We start from the raw sequence: 5,923 nt of genomic DNA, 5'->3' as shown, positions 1-5,923 counted from the left end.
ATTTTCTCCATGACCTCTCTGGAAAATGTGCTTAATTAAAATGTTAAAGTGGAAACTACACAGCACATTTAACTTTCATTTGTGTTACTTGTATATTGCTTTGGACTGAATGAGAATGTGGTCACTGATATAAACCTCAACACCACCATCTCTCTCTTTCCATTTCCTCACTCTGTTGACCTTCTTCAAACCAGCAGAAAGTGGCCATTAAAAGAAGCATTACTCCCTCAGCTCTCAGGTAGAAGCTACTGGTTAAACACTAAATCAGAAAGTTCAACCAATTTGAACTTTGACCCAGCGTGCCATATGTAACCAATGACCTCACATGGAGTCTTGTGAATAGAAGACGAGAGAAAAGGGTTGTGGAACGGTAGAAACAGGCTTTGCGATACCGTGCGTCCAACAAATTGTACCTGGCTCATCAAACATTTCATAAAAAGTTTATAGTAACGATATATTATGGTAAGTCATTTGGGAATTTTACCATCCTATTAACATGCACGTTTTATCCTCTCATTTGTTATTGTAATTCTGTCTGGACTTGCAGTCATCTAAATTACGACTTATCTTCAGGCAGCAGGAACATGCAGTAAAAAAAATAATAAATCTGCAAAACCAAGATACTGACAATATACCCCTGTTCCATAAAATGGTTTATTAAATGTTTACCAAGTCAGGCACATGCAAGAACTTCAATTTGTCCACGGCTCTCTTAATAAAAACGTTCTTCTTTTTTACCCCTGATACTCTTGCTCATAAAAATGCCATTAGATATGGTCTCAAACTAGATTTCCTAACACACACAACCACAGCTTGGTTCAGCACTGAGGCCTAAGTCTATGGTGAAATGTCTTTGCAACAAGAGGATTGTATGGAATAAAGATTGCCCCACGTCAACATACCTTCTGCTTGTTTGGGTACAGCTGAGGCTCGACAAAGTCAGGAAAACACTAAACAATCAATGCAACCAAGCCTTTAGTTTATGAATCATGCTCTTTTCTCTAGTGGCCTCCTTAAGCCAAAATGTACTTATTTTTGGCCAACTAGTGATAAAGATCAAATTCCTATTTTTCAACCACATAGCAATTTAGTTTCCATGGTGTGTAACGAGCATTGCAGGCACAGGGGACAGCTAACAAGGCAAGAGAATACTCGTCCTGTTATTTCTCCAATACTTTTGCTTTAATTGCTTCATTTTGTGGTCTGCTTACTTTTGTTTACCTTCATCTGCATGATATGCATCGTGAATATCAATATGAGGTTGAAGATTGGGTTAGGAACTTTTGTTGTTACTTTTATTAACTTTTTCATATTTTGGTCTTACACATCTTTCATGACTCTCTTCATTGGTTTTACATTATGAATTAAAATAAACAAGCACCCTCAACACATATATGGATATGTATGTGTTTGTGGATATTCCAGAGGAACTTCTGCAGAGTTCAAACACTACAATGTATGATAAGCATGATGTGTGAATGATCATTAATTATTTACACGGGGAAAAAAAGTTGAAAAATGGTCGCTGGGATTAGTGGGAGCACTTTATTGGGAACTCAATTGTTGCCTTGTGGCAGTATTGCATGAATATTTACCATGTATCACAATTCTGTGATACTTCAATATTGCTTTTGCTCATAAATATTATATACTGTATTTTCAACAGAGTTAGAAGCTGAAAAAAATGTTCTAGCGGGAAGTCTTCTAAAATATGCAACCTTACCCTCAAGTACATCTTATTTTTTCTCATCTTGAATTAAAATTGATAACGCAAAGAGCAATTTGGAGCTGACATTATTAGAACATTAATGTCACATGTCAAGTGATGTAATAAACCTGATGTACTGTAGTAATAATATGTGCTGTGTAGAAATAATCATTAGAAACAATTACATGCTGTCGCGATGAAAATTCAGTTTCAGCATACTAAAGTATGACGGAATATCTATTTAAAAGGACTAAAGCCTTTGTGGCTGTCTAAGATTGATATTTTACAACACTTTAGGCACAATTTTCCTTTACATGAATAGTAACACATGTTTGAAGACCTTATAACAACCCTTTAATTCCACAGTAACATTGTTTGTATGAGAGTGAATGACTCCATGTTAGCGCTAGCTAAAGTCCTAACCCGCAAGGTGTTGTCAGGTGATGTATCATCTATTATTCTGGATCCATGTTGTGGTGGAATAATGAGAGAAGTAATGTTGAGATAGGAAAAAGCCCAGTTAAAAAAGTTTTGACCAATCACTATGTTTGAAGCGATATAGCAGAGAGGAAGTGCCAACGTAGGGTTATACTATACTGACAGAAGAAAAATAGAAAGTTAAATTGTTACTGTGAATGTGTTCATCTTCCAACGTAAACGTCAAAAAATAAATTATTTTGCTAGCTGCTAATGTCAGGTAGTCACAGAGGTAACCAATTCACTTTAGATTATGGCAGACGAACACCACTGGTTGTCCAACTCTGCGGGAAAAACTCCCAGTGAAAAATGATCCATCAGACTGCCAGGGAAAGTCTTCTATGCGAGTGAACGTTCTGGTCTGAGAGATATCATTGCTGCAGTCTCACAACAAACAGACTGTAGCTCTGCATGCCATGTCACTCCGCAGCTGATCTGTGGAGACTTTTTGTGACCTGACAATTTGAGCCCAGCGACTAAAAGACAATAAGAAATACTGAGGGCAGAAGTCAGGACTGTGTTGTCAAAATTGATCGGATTTGTTCTTGATGATCTCTGAAGTTGCCTTTTTGAACTTGTTTTCATGCTAGCTATCTCTAGAGAAGTTCTTTAGAGTCTTCAATTGGACCCGCTTCTGCCCTGAGAACTAAAATCCCTACAAGAAATGTTGGTAAAAGAAACAATTTGACCTTTTCAATAAGTTACACTCTGTTTTGTAGGAAGTGAGATAAAAAGATTGATATCATCACGTAGCCACAAACTAAAAAAAAGGATAACTTTAGATTAAGGAAAAAGCTCACTTGGCTTCGTCAAATCTAAATATGGATAAAGGTCATGGACTATATGTTTAATGAGTACACACAAAAAAAAAATGTTTGAACAGCTTTGGTGTTTGAAGGGGATTTACACGAGTTTCATTTGCTCCCAGCATTTATGCGAGGCCACACTAACTGACTGCTGGATGAAACTTCATATTATTTGACCTAAAAGTCTATTGTTTCTGCAAAAAATATGTCAGTAATTGATGTAACTGTATAATGAATTCAGTATTATTCCCTTTTATGATGAATTCACAGTGATACATGAGATATCTTGAGAAAGTTACACAGATCAGATCAAATGTTTAGAGCCATGATTGGTTCAGTTTCAGATGTAAAAAAAGATTCACTCAACTTTTCTTGCTTCTGTGAGGTTAGTCTATCTCACCATGCAGGGACTTTACTTTCAATTGTCTCTCTAGCCTGTGTATTTCCTTGCAGTGAACTTGTCACCCTAGTTACTCATCTTATTACTCATTCACTCTGACTCTCTCAACAGGTTAACTATACTTCGGTCTGGTTTGCATGTCACAACACCTACACACACACCTCCTCCATTCGTACGCATCACACACCGCTGACTTTACTGACGTCCACACGCACTTAGTTTCAGAATTAAATAGGTTTTAAGACGTCTTCTCGTGCTTTTACCTCCTGAGCTGGGTAATGACGTGACAGATGGATATCATTTTCAACTTTAGGTTACAAGACACTCATAAAGCCTTATTCCAGCTCTGACATTTTGCACATTCTGCCAGTACAGGTGATGCAGGGCTCATGCACAGAGTGAAAATAACATTTATGCACGGTTGCCTCTTCATTATTCAATTTCATATCCATATCAGTTAGGCCAAATGAACCAAAATGGATTCCATGATGAAATATAAATGTTCATTAACCAGTTATGAATCATGCACTGATGGCGCCTGGATTAAACGTCAGACTTGCATGCCTTATGTGTCCCAGCTCAGTCTGCCTCCCGTTCCTCTGTGTCTGCGAGTCTCCTGGGATCCAAGGGAGCTCATCTATCTGTAAGGAGCGCGAACAAGGTTTTTGATTTTATTTTTGGTGTGTATAAATTATTCAGAGTGCATCCCCCTTGCATTTATCTCCGATGGAGCCTGGCTGTTCAGTTGGTGTCGAACTCCCTCCGTCTAACTCTTACTCCATCTGTCTTTCTCCCGCTCGCTCACTCGTCTCACAGCCCCCACCCAACCACTTTCAAACACACACACACACACACACACACACACACACACACACACACACACACACACACACACACACACACACACACACACACACACACACACACACACACAGTGAGTAGATAAGATCTGTCTTTACCTCATCTCAGAAGGGCCTTGGCAGCCACTCTCAGGAATATTGATCATGACACCCTTGTGTGGCAGGCCTTCTCTGCAGCTGCGGCACAAAAGCAGATAGAGCTGGAACTCTTTGGGGATTTTAGCGTTGTGTTATGAGCCCAGCGGCCAACAAGGCACTGCAAGAAATGGCTTTACATCGAGGTACCAACATGTGTGGCTCTCAGGGGCTTGGATTAGTCGAGGGGAATGTGAATAGTGTCACTGCATTATTAATCTTGACGTAGGCTGAGGCTTACTTACCTCATGGGCTAGACAAACTATTCTTGGGTCTCTGACTGGCTGGAAAAAACAACTCTATCTCACTGCTGCTGGGGTGCTTTTGAGCAACAAATCTGACTATGAGTTGCCCGTATGAAGCTGCTTTGCACTGGGACACGGTGGTTGCACTCTTCCTGGGCCCTGTATATAGGGAGTCAGATTGTGAAGTGGAGCAGAATTTTAAAAAAGCACGAGTATGCAAAAAGAACATGCCAGCTCAGCAAAAACATTCCCTGGATGAATAAAGGCTCAAATAAGTTCATCCTGTGACAATCTGAAGACAGAGTTCTGCACATTCTTGCTTTGCATCTCATTATTTAAGTTCAACTCTCGCAGATAATATGGATGTTATCCAGTTTATGTTGATCTGGAAAAAGCCAGTGTGAAGCTAATATACATTGTGTTGGTTTTAAAGAAGGACGTGGCAAGCTGAAAATCACACAAAGTAAAGGTCATTTAAACCCTGACTGTTATTCGTTCAGTAACTTTATTTACTTCAATTTAGCTTATATGATAAAGTGGTTTACTATCCAAAAAGCAAAGGTCAAAATATTTATTACACCGGCCCCCTAATCTGATTTTCTTTTTTATGTTATGCTTTTTTAAGTTGCTCATGTCATTTTTAATTTTGTCTGCCGCAGCAAAACTGAACTTTTGTAATTATAACGTTCTTGAAAAATATATGTTTTGACCCATTTGCAAATAACAAAAACTTAATTATTTATCTAAACACAAAAGGCAAAAACAAAAGCTTACGTTTTCCAGTAAAGTACACGGGGATTGTCTGGGAAGAAAAAGAGAAATACAGCAGGCAATCAAACACAGGTGAAAGTGATGAGGGCAATCAAATACAGGCGGAAAACACACATGAGGGAGGAAGTGAGACTAGACATGATACGTCCGGGAAATAACTAAAACAGGAAACACTGAAAACTCAACTCAGGAGACAGAGAAACACAAGGATACAAAGAATAAAATAAAACAGGAAATCACAACTAAGCGACAACAAGGAACAAAAAAAACTGAACAAGAGTAAATGATGACTGTATTTTCTTTAGAAAAGGGGACTATGCTCACTTCCTCTTGTGTAGGTTCAATACAACTACCTGAAAATAACCAATCAAATTATTGATTGTAACGAAATGTTATATCACTTAGTTATCCTCTACAGAAAATATTTAGTTTATACTTACAAGGGTTAATGAATAAAAAAGACCCATCCATTGACTACTATTGTTGGAAGCTGCACCCTGAAATTAACTGGCAACACCAAC

The 5,923-nt window shown here is 38.4% G+C and overlaps 1 long non-coding RNA gene across 1 annotated transcript; it reads right to left on the bottom strand.

Annotated features, from left to right (window-relative positions):
- Positions 1-3,587: 3,587 nt before the first annotated feature.
- On the bottom strand, positions 3,588-5,436 carry LOC306824098. The gene is made up of 4 exons (XR_013779094.1): positions 5,406-5,436; positions 4,632-4,790; positions 4,351-4,428; positions 3,588-4,032 (listed from the first exon to the last, which is right to left on the bottom strand). It is a non-coding gene; the product is annotated as an uncharacterized lncRNA (long non-coding RNA).
- Between the last annotated feature and the right edge of the window lie 487 nt (positions 5,437-5,923).

This window comes from Symphodus melops, assembly GCF_947650265.1.
Source record: "Symphodus melops genome assembly, chromosome: 1".
NCBI lineage: Eukaryota > Metazoa > Chordata > Actinopteri > Labriformes > Labridae > Symphodus > Symphodus melops.
Note: the sequence above shows the minus strand (reverse complement) of the source record. Positions and strands in the feature narration are given on the sequence as shown.